Source organism: Pteropus medius, unplaced genomic scaffold (assembly GCF_902729225.1).
Source record: "Pteropus medius unplaced genomic scaffold, Ma_sr-lr_union100, whole genome shotgun sequence".
Lineage (NCBI taxonomy): Eukaryota > Metazoa > Chordata > Mammalia > Chiroptera > Pteropodidae > Pteropus > Pteropus medius.
Genome location: NW_024340695.1, coordinates 3,540,829 through 3,558,478, shown reverse-complemented (window position 1 = coordinate 3,558,478; position 17,650 = coordinate 3,540,829). Strand labels below are relative to the sequence as shown.

Here is a 17,650-nt window from a genome sequence, read left to right as displayed (position 1 = left end):
CAAAGTAGCAGAAAACACCCAATCAGAACAGCAACAAGAAATAAAAATCCAGGAAAATGAGAGTAGTTTAAGGGGCCTCTGGGACATTAAGTGTACAAACATTTGTATCATAGGAGTACCAGAAGGAGAAGAGAGAGAGCAAAGAATTAAAAACCTATTTGGAAGAAATAATGATGGAAAACTTCCCTAAACTGGCAAAGGAAATAAACATACAAGCCCAGGAAGCGCACAGAGTCTCAAACAAGATGAACCCAAAGAGGCCCACACCCAGACACATAATTAAAATGCCAAAGATTAAAGACAGAAAATTTTAAAAGCAAGAGAAAAGCAATTAGTTACCTACAAGGAAGCTTCCATAAGATTGTCAGCTTATTTCTCAAAAGAAACTTTGCAGGCCAGAAGCGATTGGCATGAAATACTCAAAGTGATGAAAAACAAGGATCTACAACCAAGATTACCCAGCAAAGCTATCATTTAGAATTGAAGGGCCAAGAAAAAGATTCCCAGACAAGAAAAAGCTGAAGGAGTTAATCTCCAAATCAGTATTATAAGAAATGTTAAAGGGACTTCTTTAAGAAGAAAGAAAAAAATGAATATAAATATGAATAGTAAAATGGCAATAACTACATACCTATCAATAATTACTTTAAATGTAAATGGATTAAATGCTCCAATTGAAGACAGAGTAGCTGAATGGATAAGAAAATAAGATTCATACATATGCTGCCTATATGAGACCCACTTTAATTGAAAAACATACACAGACTGAAAGTAAAAGGATGGAAAAATATATTTCATGCAAATGCAAATAAAAAAGCTGGGGTAGCAATACTTATATCAAACAAAATAGACAATACAGACTTTAAAACAATGGCTATAACAAGAGACAAAGAAGGACCCAGAAATTCCACCTCTGGGTATTTATCCAAAGAAATACAAAACACTAATTTGAAAAGACATGCATTTCTATGTTCATTGCAATATTATTTACAATAATAAAGAGAGAGAAACAATCTAAGTTCCCATGAATAGATGATTGGATAAAGAATAAGTGGTACATATATATGATGGAATATTAGTCATAGAAAAGAATGAAATCTTGCCATTTACAACAACATGGATGGACCTAGAGGATATTATGCTAAGTGAAATAAGTCAGACAGAGAAAGATAAATACCATATGATTTCACTTACTGTGAAATCTAAAGCTCAAAATAAATGAATAAATAAAGCAGAAACAAAATCAGAGAACATTTTGATGGTTGCCAGATGGGAGGGGCATTGAGGTGAAATGGGTGAAAAAGGTGAGAGATTAAAATGTTCAAATTGCCAGTTATAAAAACAGTCACTGAGATGTAAAGTACAGCATAGGGAATATAGTCAATAATATTGTAATAATTATGCATGGTATCAGGTGGGTACTAGACTTATTGGGGTGATCACTTCATAAGTTACATAAATGTCGAATCACGAAGTTGAATACCTGAAACTAATATGATATTGTATGTCAACTGTAGTTGGAAAATTAAAAAAAATTATTTAAAAAGTCTGAGAGATAAAGAATATAGCAAAAGGCATTTAATAGAGTTAATATTTTTAGTTTACTTGAATAAAAATGCCTTTTGGCTGGAGGAACAGATTTCTTTATAAAATACTATTTACATAAGTTATTCAGAGATAATGAGAAATTTACTATGATTCCAGAATCAAGACAAATCTTAGGGTAGGTTATGGGTGTGGCAGTCATAGTTTTCAAATTTCACCCTCAGGAGTTTTATTCCTTTAGATCCTGAAGATCTGTCCTTCTGAGGTCTCTAGTTAAAATACAAATATTTCCGGAGAGTATTGTTGGTCCTTTATGTTTTTTGAGGGCAAGACAGACTGGAGGAGGAGACACAGGGGCATAATCTCCCCTATTCCACTGATGTAGCTAGAGAGCTGTGTTACCAGGAGCTGTAGAAGGCTAAAAGCAGAGGGCAGAACAATGACTTGTTAATTCAAATTCTGAGGGTTATCTTGATCAAAAGGGCAGGGCACTCATTCTTGGAAAGTGAGTGCATAGATTCCAGGGAAAAGAGGAATGACCCTAAGTGCGTGGAATATTTGACATCACTATTCATAGAGATTTCTTTTGTTCAGAACTGAATCCAGCCTACTGTCTAGAGAAGTCACTGAGTGCATCTGGGGAACTAAAAATTCAGTTCATGCCTTTGCCTAGCAGGTCACTGAGTATCTTTCTCCACCTAGTGGCCAGTGTCTTCGAACCACAAAGCTAAAAGACAGTTGGTTATTATGGCAATGAAACAAGTAAGGTTTTTTTTGTTTTGTAATACAAGACTATCAAATCCTAGAACGAAGAAGATATTTAAGCATATGTTTGGAAAAACCTGTAGGCGTATTAATAATTAGGTTGGCTTGCATAGCTTTTGTTGTTCAGATGACATATTTTGCATTCTGGTGGAGCTCGTGCAGTCAGGAATGCTTGCTGATCAAGTAATACAAATGGAATTACAGCTTGAAGCCAATTTCATATTATCAGATGTTCACAACCCACTTTTCAAGGACAGAGAAAGATAAGAAAAGTTTAAAAAATATTCAATTGTTAGTTTTATGCGAAGTTTGGATAATCAGTCTCAGTTATGCTCCTGGTATACTATAGGCGCTCAATAAAAGAACCTATTAAATTGTATTTGATAGATTCCCCTGTACCTCAGTTTTTAAATTGTTTCTCTTTTTTCCAACTAAAATCATATTTCATTAAAAACAAATACATCTTTTTAAAATATTCATGTAATGAGCATTTTTCCAGTTGTTTTTATGTTGGTCTTGGCTGAATTTGACCCTGTTGAGTACTCCCTCCTGGAGACTTTTCCTCTCTGCTCTGGTTTCCATGACACCACTCTCTTTGTCTTCTGTGTGCCTGGCTGGATTAATTTTCGTATGCTTTCCAACGTCACCTTCCTTTCATGGTCCCTTAAATAACTACTGTGGCCTGAGGTCCTTCCTACTCTTAGCCTTCTTTTCTCCATTCATTTTGTCTTCCTTCAAATTATACATCGGTATTTGAACTCTAATGTAAATGCTGGTGGTTCACAAGTCTCTATCTCTAGCTCTCAGCCATTCTCTCCTGAGTTCTAGACCTAAGTTCTTGTCTGTTAGATATCTCCACCACAATATCTTTCAGGTATCTAGAACCCTGTGAAATCCTAACTGAGCTCATTTTTTTTTTTGTGCCCTTCTGTTACTTACACTCTTGCTTGCATTTTCTACCTAAGTATGTGTCATTATTATTCAGTATTGAGGACCCAAAGGATGAATGTTGTTTATCTTTCTACACCATAGAGTAGATTCTGATAAAATTAATAATAAGAACTGTGATTTATTAAGCAATTCCTATTTTTCCATACACTTTGCTTAGTGTTTCAGACATTGTACCAGATGATTTCTGAACCCTTGCCATATTGCCTACATCAGCTTGATTTTAGTGCAACTATGGTAGGAAGTTCTGTGCTTGTTGCCATCACCTCATTTCAAGGACATGCCTCAACTTTCCTGCCTCAGGGCTTCCTCTGAAGCTGGGGAAGTCTCAGTGAACAAGCCAGTGAGGCTATGAGAAGTTAAAGCTCCCAGGAGTGAACCTCAACAAGTGAGAAATGGGAGTTAGTGGATAAATGGCCGAAGCTTCCCATCCTTTAGAGTCACAAATTTGAGGGCCGTTCTCTATTTACCTCGGAAGGCCACTTGCAGGATTGAACCCTAGTTGCTAGAGGAGAAACCTGTCAACAGTGTATTTTTAGCTAGCCAGGTGTTTCTCCCTCCTTTGCCTCCCTCTCCCTTGCTCCCTGGGAGCACCTCCTAAACAAAGGAGTCTTGTCTCAGGCTCTGCTTTTGGGAGAACCCAAATGGAGACACATATTTAATCCTCACAATAGGCCTTGCTGTGAGATAATACTGAGCTTAGCCCCATTTTGTAGACGAGGAAGCTGAAACATAGAGAAAGAAGGTTACTAAACTCATCCAAGATTATTCAGACTACTAGTTGAAGAGCTGGGATTTGAGCATAGGCATTCGGACTCCAGAACCTTCTATTTGCCAAAACAGTGATCTGAGAGGCAAGTGAGAGAATGGCTGGGCAATTATAACTGATTGGTTATGATATCCATATATTACTGTTCCTTCAGTGTCAAGAGTTTTTTTTCTCAGCTATTTCTAGTTTGGTGATGAGAATTCTCAGGAGATTTTTGGTCTGATGTCTAGTAGAATGGAAAGATTCACAATTTTAAAGAATTGTACATCTAAAAAGAAAACAAAGTTGACTTGTGGTTTTTAACAAATTTAAAGGATATTCATGTTTTACAAGGGAAAATACACATGATTTCTGAAACTTTTTGATACTTTGTGTGCTCGAAGTTAATGTTTGGATGTTTTTGTGAATCTCTTTGTTTTAAAAACAGGTATCCAAAATGTTTCTCAGGTTCATTGTTAAAAGAGATATTTATTTATTTATTTAAAAATTTTTTTTTGGCGAAACAACCCTTGGTTGACCTCACAGATTGCAAGGACCTTGTCAGCTTACAGTCCCTTATTTTTTATTTTTTACACCTACAGCACCTGGTCTTCCTAGGTGGTCTCCCATCCAAGTACTAACCAGGCCCAACCCTGCTTAGCTTCCGAGATCAGACGGGATCTGGCTTGTTCAGGGTGGTATGGCCGTAGACAAGAGATTTTTAAATGTAGATAAAATGTGATTATTTATATTAATGTATGATAAGAATTTTAGAAACATTAGTGGTTCTTCCTATGATCATACTGATTCGGACAAAAGGAGAAATAAAAGATGGGAATTCATTTTACTTTCTAGTAGCAGATGAGTTTTGAAATGTTTTTCGAAATTGGAAATAGCATGAAGAAAAGGAACTGTGTGTCATCCTCAGTGCTTTAGATACGCAATCTCCTTCCACTTTCAAGCAGCCCTGCAAAGATGCTTGTCATTTATCTCATTTAACAAATGAGGAATTAAGGTTAAAGGACTTGACAAACCCCCTTTAAGTCATAAAGTTATTAAGTGGGAAAGCTGGGATTTAAACTCTGTTGAGTGGCTCTCCAAACCACATTCTTACTACATTGCCTGGGAAATAGACTATCTGACCAGGATGCAAGGATTTTGTAGATGCAAATTTACAGAGAGAAATAAAATTGTATGTCTTTCTAGATTATATGATATGTCACCTGAAGGCAGACAGTGTCATATAGGGTATGCACAAGTTCTGTTGCGGTAGACCTTGAGTTAATGTAGGTAATAACCTCCCTTGGAGGAGTTACCTCCAGATTTTCACTGATAATGTTTCCAGCTTATAGTTTTTATATCATAACATCTGAGTTGAGTAGATGTGATGGAGACCATATGTCTTCCAAAGCCTAAAATACTTACTATCTGGTACTTTACAGAAAATATTTGCTGACTCTTATTCTGTACTGTTTGGTGGCTGAGGGTAAGACTTGGAGCATTAGCTTCCTATGGCTTTGTTTTTTAAGATCATTAACATGTTCAATGCAAATACAGCGTACCCCCAAATACTAATATATTTGTACATTTTGTTTATGCATGCTATATTTTCTTCTCCACTTTCAAGATAGCACTATCCTGAAACTTTCATATTCCAGAGTCAGCTCCAGTAATAGAGACATAGGGATATGAGAACCGAATTAATACTGGAACTGAGTCAGTCTTTGAAAGCAATCTGCCTGGTAGGAATCATATTAACAGTCGTAATAATGGTGAGCTAGGACTTTGCCGTTTAGAAATCACTTTTGTATACCCAGTCACATTTAATCTTCATATTTAACTTTGTCAAATTATATTATTGTTACTCTCTTTAATATTTATTGATAAGGAAACTGAGGTTTTGTGAAATTAATGGACTTGTCCAAGATTTCCAAATCAGTATGTGTCAGAGCCCAGACATAAACTCAGTAGTTATTTATTTCTTTTTCTGGGAGGAGAGATTTTATTGTTAAAAAGAAAACATTTATGTTTTTACAGCTATAAGCAATAAGAATGTTTTATCAGAAAAGTGATGGGAATTTACATAAAAGAACAGTTTTTAGGATTTTGATTTTATTTTTGGATGGCTTTACTGTTTACAGTGTTCTTCAAGGCAACATCCTTTTCTCACCATAATTGCCAGTAGTTTTATGCCAGTGAAATTTTTGGCACTGAAATACATTCTGCAAGTAGTGACATATGTGAGTATACACTTAAATTATTTTTACTTCTATGAGGAAATATGTTCATTTGATTATAGAAAAATTTCCCATTTCAGTACTTTTTCTGAATGAAAAATAATATTTTAAACAAAGTACATAAAAAAGAAAAAAAAATCAATGCCCCAAGACATACAAATGAATTAACAGGGTCTTAACAAATGGTTTATTTGGCTTTGTAGTTTACTCTAAATCCTTTAAAATTATTTTGTTTATTTTTTCATATTTACAATTATAGGTATTGGTGATAGGGAGGGTATCCTGTGCCTTTATTAAGTTCTTGTTCTATGAAGAAGTTAGTACATGAACCAATAATTTCAATATAACTCAGGTTGATATGTGCTATCATAAAAATCTATGTAAAGTGCTGTGGTACTAATTAATTCTGACTGGAAAATGAGAATATTGTCAAAGAAAAGGTTGAAAAAAAACTGGATAAATAGATGTTTCTATCCACATAGAGAATATGCTGTGGAAGGAGGGAAGTTTGGGTGGTGGAGAATGAATGCCTGGATGAGTGGGATTGGGGTTAGAAGAAGTTATTGAGTTTGGTTTGGACATGCTGAATCACTAACAGTCTAGTGGGGGCTAATATAAGAAAACAAATAGCTGCAATATTCTGTGAAAGGGACCGTGATCAACAGCGTGGGTACCAAAAGAGGGCAGAGGAAGAGCACTAACTTTGACCAAGAGAAGAAGTCCAGAAGATCTTCCTGAAGGAAGCGGCCTCTAAGCAGAGACTTAAAGAAAGAGCAGTAGTTATTTGGATAAGGTTGATGGACCAGAGCCATCATGTATGACTATGTAGACACTACATAACTCCAGAGAATGCTGGCCACATTGACTCAGATGGGAATGGAGTTTCCTGGAGTTCTTCAGTACACAGCCTGTACAACCATATACACTAGCCCTGTATGGAATAGGTATTAGGTGTTCTAGGTAGAAAGGAATGAAAGAGGGAGGGGGTTCCAGACATGGTAGTCCAGAAGAGAAGATAGGGCTCTAAGGTAGCAGAAAGCACGACATGATCAAGGAACCAAAAAAGGATTTCAGTTTCTGTTGAGGAGTCAAAGATTGGGGTATGGAGGTAAGAGAGAAATGACCACAAATAAAGCTAGAGAGGTAAGTATGGCTTGATCATCCAGATAGTTGAAATCAAGGTGTTGGCATTCAAGGTGGAGAAAAATTGCTATATCAGGGACAGATTTAAAAAATAAGCTTGAGATGCTTACAGGAAATTCTAGAAAGTGATACCAAATAAAAAAATAATAGCAAACACATTGTGTTTATTATATTTCAGTACTGTTCTAAAAACTTCACATATAATAATTCATTTAATCTAAAGAATAATCCCATGAAGTAGGCACTGTTACTATCCCTGCCTCCCCACTTTTATAGATGAGAAAACTGTGGCACAGAGAGAGCTTAGATGACTTGCCCAAGGACACATAGTCCAGGCATTCTGGCTCCAGCGTCTGCAGTCTTAATCACCTCTACCTTTCAATAAGAAGCCAAATAATGGGATTGATTAGAAATCAGGCATAAAGGGGCATGTAGATGCGCATGGGAAATTATCAGCATATTAATGAATATTTATTGATGAATAAAATTTAATGAATACTATTGTTTTTGATATTCTGTTGATTTTCTGTTGTAATTCGTTTTTGCTTTTGCCTCTGTTAATTCCTTCCTACTGCTTTACTTTGGTTTATTTTGTTATTCCCTTAAACATTTTTTGAGCCCTATGTTTATTTATTTTCATATTTTACTAATTTAAGTATGTTAAAGCCACGAGTTTTCTTCTGATCATTGTTTTAGTTGTAGCCTATAGGATTTGATATGTACCATTCTTATTACTATTACTTTCTAAAAATTCTATAGTTTCTCTTCACTTACGAGAACAGGAATTTTTTTTTTCTAGGCAGAAGAGTCTTTATTTTCTGAATTTTAAATTAATTTCTAGTTTTATTTTATTATCAGTGAATATTACCTATATTATTTTTACTTTGGGGATTTATTAAGATTTTTCCTTGTTGATTAATATGTAATCAGTTTTAATGAATCTTCCATGGGCACTTGAAGATAAGATATATATTCTATTTTCAGATATAAAACTTGGTAGTATATCAGATCTGTATTATAGATTATGTTTAGGTATCCTATGATCTTATTTTTGTTCAAATTGGCCTATCTTAGAGATAAATTTAAATCTCCTATTAATGTCTCATATCCTTCTGTAATTTCTGCTTTATGAAAGTTGCTACTCTGCTTTTTTGTGTATAGATATTGAGGGAAAAAAGAGTAGACATTGAGAGGAAAAAAAGCAATACCTGATATCTGACTGTTGGTACCTGGCCTACATCTTACAGCTAGGCAATGATATTCTGCTGTCGAATTCACACAATTTCACAGAATACCAACATCAGACACAGTCATCAAGTGACCATGATGAAGATCAAACAAGGCCACTCCATAATCATGTGTGAGCAAAAGCAAAAATAAGAACATTGTGCAAATCTGAAAAATGACCACACATTCCCCTCTTCCGAATAACACAAGTGACTATTGCTTCATTACTGTATTAGGGTTCTCCAGAGAAACAGTAATGGTAGGATATATCAAGATTTATTGAAAGAGATTTATTAAGAGGGATTGGCTCACATGATTATGGAAGCTGAGAAGTCCTATGATTGGCCGCTAGTAAGCTGGAGGCCCATGAAAGCCAGTGGGTGGTAGAATCTAAATCTGAATGCTTGAGAACTGGGGGCCAATGACATAAGGCCTGGTCTGAATCTGAAGGCCCAGTGTCAGAAGACAGGAGAAGATGGATGTCCCAGTTCAAGCAGAGGACAAAGTCAGTCTTCTTCCACCTTTGTGTTCTATCCCGACCCTCCATGGATTGCATTGGAGAGGGTGATCTTTACTCAGTTCACCAATTCAGATGCTGATCTCTCTGAAAACACCCACACAGATACACTCAGAAATAATGTTTTACCAGCTATCTGGGCATCCCTTAGCCTAGTCAATTTACGTGTAAAATTAACCATCACAGTTACCAATTACAGCTTTAGTCCTATTCTGCACTCTCACCTCCTGGATAAATATCTGGTCATAAAGTTGTTCCCACTTTCAGATACCACACAATCCAGAGCTAAACCATACTTCCTTAAACCCTCCTCTCAACCACCTAATAGGCTCCAATTCTATAACAATCCCTGAGACATTGCGGTGTGGTCTTCCTTGTTGCAGTTGTATCAATAAACCCAACTTGGTTAGTGGGGATAAAACGTATTCATAACTGTTATATCTTCATTGTAAATTGCACCTTTTAGTGATATGGTACCATTCTTTGTTTCTTTTGATGCTTGAACTGAATTCTACTTGTGTAATATTACACCTCTGCTTTTTTTCTTCGTATTTTTCTGTGTTTTTAATTGCTTAAAATTAATTTTAGGCACGTCTTTTATATACAGTACAGAATTGGATTTTGTTTTGTTATACTATCTGAAGATCTCTTTCTTTTAATAGCTTACTTAAGCTTATGTACATGTATTCATTGAAAATATATGTTAGGTCTTAATTCATTCATTTCATATTATGCCTTCTGGTTTATTTAAAAAAAGTTTTAAAAACTTTTACTACTTGTAACATTTTTTTTGTCTGCTTTTTCCAATCGTAGTCTTTTCCTCTTGATATTTAGTAGTTTAAATTTTAAATCCAGGGGTTGCCTTTACCTGATACTCTTATCTCCCCTCTTATTTAACACAGTAACTATTCCTGTATGAGCAATAATGAAATTAATTTCTATTTTCTTCCTTCACTCCACCATTCACCTTCTAATTTTAGTTAACCTAGTTTACTTTTTGGTTTGCTGGAGTTTGCCATCTACAGGTTTCCTAAAGAAACTTTCATGTGAACAGTATTTCCTGAACTTTTGAATATTCAAACTACCATCAGTTCTCCTTGTTTGCAGGTTCTGTATTTGAGAATTGCCTACTTGCTAAAATTTGTTAGTAAACCTCGAATCCATAATCTTGGTATTTTTGCAGTCACTGGCGTATATATGAAGTGTCGAACAATTTGTCACCCAATGCACACATTCCTAGTAAGTGTTTCAGCTCTCATCCTGTATGCAGTGTATTTAGCATCGTATATTTTGCATTTACGTGCTTTTGTTGGTGATTTCACTGTTTAAAATGGCCCTTAAGCATAATGATGAAGTGATATCTAGTGTTTCTAAGTGCAAGAAGGCTGTGAAGTGCGTTATAGAGAAAATACTTGTGTTAGATAAGTTTCAGACATGAGTTATATGCTGTTGGCTATGAGTGCAATGTTCTATAATCTTCTAGTCCTGATTTAAAAAAATTTGTTTTAATGTAGTCCTTTTTTTCCCTCTTTTTATTTTATTTTGCATTTCGTTTGATTGATTTATTTAGTTTTTCATTTCTGCCCTCTCATCAGGGATCTCCAACCCCCAGGATGCAGATCTGTTAGGAACCGGGCTGCACACACAGCAGGAGGTGAGCAGTGGGTGAGAGAGTAAAGCTTCATCTGTATTTGTAGCTGCTTCCAGAGCCAGCATCACCACCTCAGCTCCACCTCAGATCGTCAGACATTAGATTCTCTTAGGAGTACTGATCCCTGGTGCCATAAAGTTTGGGGACCGCTGCATATCCTTACTGTGCTTTTCATAGTGTTTATTCATTCTTATATTCCTTATCGTTTAGCCTTCATTTCTGAAATAGGTTTGTCTTCTATTCTTTTTCTGAGTTCTGAGTTTAGTATTTCTCCCTTATAGTTTCAATGGTTGCATAAAGATTTAAAATTCTCAGTTGGAATGTTAGGTTGCACTTTTTATCTGCTTTGAGTCAATATTTTTCTGGCGTTTTCACTGTCTCTAAGAAGGTTTTCTTGCTCTTTTTCATCTTTAAAAAAATTTTTTTTGTAGTATCTTTGAGTGAATGTATGGCGTATTTCCTCGTTGTTACTTGTTTTAATGAGATAGATTTTCGTGATATTTAGCAAGAGGTTCTGTGGAGCGGGGAGGCCAGGGTAGATTTCCAGACTTCACAGGTCAAGGGCATCCTCTTCTGCTGCTTATATTAAGCCAAGACTTAAAGTATGGCTTCCTCTTGATCCCATCTTATTTCTCTCATCAGCCTTGGGATCAGCTAGTCTATAATCAACGGGAGCTAGAGCCTTTCAGCGCAACCCCGCCCTATTACAATTTTTATATTTGCTGGCTCTTTCTGAGATCATTTCCTCTCAGGCCTTCTCTGCACTCCTTATTCCTCCCTTCTGGTTCTGCTCCATCTTTGGGCAGCAGTTATTTGCAGTTTGAAGTTCTCTGATTTTTCTGTCTCCTAGTTTCATTGAAAATAAAATTTATGAGTTTATTTTTTATTTTCCTTGCTGTTCTTTATGATGGAAAGAATCAGAACTCAACTGTAGCTGTGTTCCCACCAGAATCAGAACTCTTCTGGGTTGGTGGTTCACTAGAATCACAATATATTATAGTGCTTGTTAGTTCTCAAATTCATTTGGTCCCCATACTTGAGTCCCCATTTCCTAGACCTGCAGGCTTATTCCCAAGCCACAACCGAGGTGATTAATAACAGCTATTTTTGAGAAATATAGAGATAAAGATTGAGACTAAAACAGATTATTTTTGATTTTTATATTTGTAACCCTTTTATGCTGAAAATATTACATCCTAGTGACATTTGTTTACTGTATTTAAAAAGTAACAGTGGCAACATTTCTACTATAAAAATATAGCTGAGTGCAGTTTGTCATTTCATGGCAGTTCTTTTGCCTTTCATATACATTCCTAGGGAAAGATACACTCAAAATACAATATTCTAGAGTCACTTGAAATAATTTTTCTCCATATATTCTTACTATCAATTTGATATCCTATTAGGTAAATTTGTTTCCGTTTGTTATTTTTATAGAGAACCCTTTTAAAACCTATTGTTTAAAATTGTGTGAGAACATCTACATGGCTCCAAAACAAAAACAGTAAAGAAGCACATTCAGAGACGTAGCTTTCATCCTTGTTGCCTGTACCCCATTCTTTTCCTCCCCTATAGGTAAAACTTTATTCATTTTTGGTTTATTCATCAATCATTGCTTTTTGGTAAATATACATATACACCTACCTTCATTCTTAGATAAAAGGTATCATATAATAAATATTGTTCTGTGTTTTGATTTTTCACATGACAATATATCCTGGCGATCATATCATTTCATACCAGCATATTAAGTCTCTCTTCCTCCTTTCTTCCCTCTCTCCTTCCTTTCCTCCCACCTCTTCTTTTCCTCTCACCCTCTTCCTTTCTCCTCTCTGCTTTCTTCTTCCTTTCTTTTTAAAATTGAGATCTAACAATAGATATACAGTAACGCACACAAATTCTAAGTGTTCAACTAATTGAATTTTTTTATTCATATGCACCTGTGAAACCATTACCAAATGAAGTTGTAGAAATTTATCACCACCTTAAAAGGCTCCCTTTTATGTCTTCCCAGTCAGTATTTCTATAGGAAATCACTATTTTGATGTCTATTTTCATTGGTTAGTTTTGCCTATTTTAGATGTTCATAAAAATGGAATCACACAGTATGTAGTCTTTCATGTTTGGCTTCTAACATTATTTATCCCTTTAAAATTTATCCCTGTTCTTGAGTATGTACTAGTTTGTTTTTTTCCAGTGCTGTATAATATTCAGTTGTGTAAATATATTACAATTTATTTATTCATCCCACTGTTGATGGAAATTTTATTATTTTTGATATTTTGAGAATATTTTATTTTCACATGCATGATCAACTATTTAAAAGACTATGTCTTCTTCACTGAATCGTCTTAACATCTTTGTCAAAAATCTATGACTATATTTCCATGAGACTGTTTCGGAAACCTTTATTATTTTGGTCTGTGTCTGTCCTATCACCAGTACTTCTTGATTATTAGAGCTTCATATTGTTTTGAAATCAGGTAACAGGAGTCCTCCAGCTTTGCTCTTCTTGTTAAAAATTGTTTTGATTGCTTTAGTTCCTTTACCTGTCATATAAATGTTAGAAATAGCTTGTTGTCTACAAAAAAATAGGATTTTTCTGGGATTATGTAGAATCTATAGATCAATTTGGGGAAAATTGAACAGTATATTTTTCCATTTATTTAGATCTTCTTTGACCTAATTTCGATTTCTTTGATCAGTGCTATGTAACTTTGAACATAAAGTACCTTTACATATTTTGTTAGTTTTGTACCTGAGGTGCTATATAATGGAATATTACTTGGCCACAAAAAAAGAATGTAATCTTACTGTTTGCGACAACATGGATGGACTTAGAGGGTATTATGCTAAGTGAATAAGTCCGATGGAGAAAGACAAATACCATGTGATCTCACTTATATGTGGAATCTAAAGAACAAAAGAAATGAATGAACAAAACAGACACAGATTCTAGAGACTTTTTTAGATTTAGTGGGATTTTTTACAAAGACAGTCATGTCATCTGAGAATATATGGCAATCTGTATAGCTTTTATTTCTTTCTTGCCTTATCAAATTGGCCAGGAATTATCTCTTTTATGCTCTCGCTCTTTATATGGAATTTAGGTGTTAGTCAGTGACTTGAGAGGAATTGATATGCCGATCATGGGGCTTGCTTTTCTGAGTTTCTCTTCCTTCTGTGATTTTAATCTTCAAGTTCTAGTTACTTTGATTGCCCAGCCTCCAAACTCTTTCTCCATAAGAGAAAAGATGAACATATTTTTGCTGGAGGTCTATTCCACTGCTTACAGGAAACTGGAAAGCAACCTCAGGGAAAGAGCCAGATGAATGTGATAAAGCCTACCACCTGTACCTTCCTTTCTTCATGCATCAAAGCTCCTCAGATCTTGCCTGTATTCATTCCCCTTTAATACTTGCAAATAGTTTGAAATATTTGTCTAGTTTTTGTAATTTTTTTCAGGGGGATGATTAGTTTGATAATAGCTACTCCATTATAGCTGCTATTGAAAGGTTTTAAATATACTTTTAAGTGAAAGAAACAAGGGAAATAAAAGAAGCTTATATCAAGGATTTATTTATACAAGTAAATTTCAGTATTTTCCTTTTTTCCCCAATTTTTAAAATGAAGTTTATTGGGGTAACATTGGTTAATACAATTATATAATTTTCAGGTGTACATTATCATTTGACATCTGTATATTCTATTTTGTATTTACCACCCAAAGTCCAGTTTCCTTCAGCTACCATATATTTGATTCTCTTTACCTACTTCACCCTACCCCTCTATATTTGACCCCCTTTAAGTGTCTACCTACCTCCTCCTCCCCCACCCCCTACTCTCTGGTAACCACTAGTCTATAGTCCATGTCTATGAGTCTCTGTTTGTCCTGTTCATTTGTTGCTTTTAGGTTTATATCCCACATATAAGTGATATCATGTGATTTTCAACCTTTTCTGTCTGGCTTATTTCACTTAGCATGATTATCTCAAGGTCCATCCATGTTGTCACAAATGGCAGTGTTTCCTCTCTTCTTATGGCTGAGTAATATTCCATTGTATATACGTACCACAGCTTCTTTAGCCAATCATCTATCATAGGACACTTTGGTCGCTTCCATATCCTGGCTACTGTGAATCATGCTGCTATGAACATCAGTGTGCAAATATCTTTTCGGATATGGGTTTTCAAGTCTTTGGTAAATACCCAGTAGAGGGATTGCTGGATCATATGGTAGATCCATTCTTAAGTTTTTGAGGAACCTCCATACTATTTTCCATAGTGGCTGTACCAATTTGCATTCCCACCAGCAGTGTATGAGGGTTCTTTTTCCTCTTCTCCAACATTTGTTATTACTTGGCCTGTTGATTATAGCTATTCTAACAGGTGTAAGATGGTATCTCCATTGTGGTTTTGATTTGTATTTCCCTAATAGCTAGCGATGTTGAGCATCTTTTCAAATATTTGTTGGCCATTTATATGTTCTCTATGGAGAAGTGTCAGTTCAGGACTTCTGCTCATTTTTTGATTGGATCGTCTTTTTTTTTTTTGTTATTGAGTTGTATGAGTTCTTTGTATATTTTGGATATTAGGCCCTTATCAGAGGTGTTGCTTGCAAATATATTTTCCCATTCAGATGGTTGTCTCTTTACCTTGTTGACAGTTTCTTTTGCTGAGCAGAAGCTTTTTAGTTTGATGTAGTCCCATTCATTTATTTTAGCTTTTAATTCCCTTGCCTTTGAGATCAAATTCATAAAATTCTCTTTAAGTCCATGGTCCTTGAGTTTAGTTCCTATGTTTTCTTCTATGCATTTTATTGTTTCAGGTCTTACATTTAGGTCTTTAATCCATTTTGAGTTAATTTTGGTGTGTGTTGATAGACAACAGTCTAGTTTCATTGTTTTCTTGACTGGGGTGATTGTGGTGGTCATTCTGCCATGCAAAGCAGTCTTCATTTGTGGCTTTCCAGTTTTCCCAGCACCATTTATTGAAGAGGCTTTCCTTTCTCCACTGTGTGTTTTGGCTTTTTTTTTTGGTCAAAAATTATTTACCCATATAAATATGAGTTTACTTCTGGACTCTCGATTCTGTTCCACTGGTCCGTGTGTCTGTCTTGCTGCCAATACCATGCCGTTTTGATTGCTGTCACTTTGTAGTACAATTTGAAGTCAGGCAGAGTGTTGCCTTCAGGCTCGTTCTTTTTTCTCAGGATGGCTTTGGCAGTTCAGGGTCTTTTGTGCTTCCATACAAATCTGATGATTTTTTTTGTTCTATTTCTTTAAAAAATGCCAATGGGATTTTAATGGGGATTACATTAAATCTGTATAATGCTTTAGGGTATATGGTCATTTTAATTATGTTGATTCTTCCAATCCAAGAACACAGAATATCTTTCCATTTCTTTGTATTTTCTTCAATTTCTTTTAATAGGGTCTTGTAGTTTTCATTACATAGGTCTTTCACATTTTTTATTAGATTTATTCTTAGGTATTTTATTATTTTTGTTGCAATTGTAAAAGGAATTATTTTTCCACTTCTTTTTCTGATGCTATATTATTAGAGTATAGGAACGCTATGGATTTTTGAACATTTATTTTGTATCTAGAGACTTTACTGTATTTGCTTATTGTTTCTAGTCATGTTCTTGTGGAGTATTTAGGGTTTTCTATATAGAGAATCATGTCATCTGCAAATAGTGACAGTTTGACTTCTTCATTTCCTATTTGGATGCCTTTTATATCTTCCTCTTGTCTGATTGTACTGGTTAGGACCTCCAATGTTATATTAAATAACAGTGGCGATCGTGGACAGCCCTGCCTTGTTCCTGATCTTAGAAGGAAGGTTTTTAGTTTTTCACCATTAAGTATAATGTTGGCTGAGGGTTTGTCATAGATGGCCTTTATTATGTTAAGGTATTTTCCTTCTATACTGATTTTGTTAAGTGTTTTGATCATAAATGGATGCTGTATCTTGTCAAAGGCTTTTTCTGCATTTATTGATATGATCATATGATTCTTATTTTTTAATTTGTTTATGTATCACTTTAATTGATTTGTGTATCCTGAACCATCTCTGTGCCTCTGAGAGGAAGCCCACTTGATCGTGGTGTATAATCTTTTTAATATGTTGCTGTGTTCGGTTCACTAGTATCTTATTTAGGATTTTTACATCTGTGTTCATGAGAGATATTGGTCTGTAGTTTTCTTTAGTATTTTCATTTTTTATATGATTTGGTTTTGTGTATAACTATCTAAAACACCAACCAGGTTGAGGGATGGCTGCTTTGGGATTAATCATAGATCTGCAGCACTGATACCATATGTTACCATTCCACAATGATTAGAATTTCCAAAGCAGAACCCCACAGTATGAACATGCACACAAGATACTTCAAGCACTCTGTGTTTGCTGTACTAACCTGATAACATGAGTGCTTATGTCACTATGCCTGTCTTTGGCTCTAGAGTCTGGCCCAGGTATTTTGACAATATCCTACTTTTTTATTGCTCCAGGCAATGACTCAGAAAGCATTATACAGACAGATTCTACCAAAAAATTGTTTATTCCTGTCTCTATATGAAATTCCCATTACTGTTTAAAATTTTTATCTCCAACCTTGAAATTCTTGACATTTATACTATGTCATAAAATGCTTCAGTTTGTCTCATCTTCCTTTTAACCAAGCTCCTCTGAGTATGTAGCTATGTACGTTTCACACCTTCTGGTTTGTTTTACACCTTTCTCTGATGACTCCCAGCATTTATATTCTCAATTTGATTTCAAATTTGTTCATACCACTCTTTACCAAACTACAGTGTTAGCTTCCATGCTCTGGGTCCCATGCAGAGTGTACATTTCTTTAAGAA

At 35.2% G+C, this 17,650-nt stretch overlaps 1 protein-coding gene and 1 non-coding gene across 2 annotated transcripts in view; one reads left to right on the top strand and one right to left on the bottom strand.

Annotated features, from left to right (window-relative positions):
* The window catches only part of KCNH5 (potassium voltage-gated channel subfamily H member 5), a 342,803-nt gene that overhangs the window by 20,534 nt on the left and 304,619 nt on the right, over positions 1-17,650 (top strand). The window lies entirely within an intron of this gene.
* Positions 4,600-4,718, bottom strand: LOC120603931 (5S ribosomal RNA). The gene has a single exon (XR_005653234.1). It is a non-coding gene; the product is annotated as a 5S ribosomal RNA (ribosomal RNA).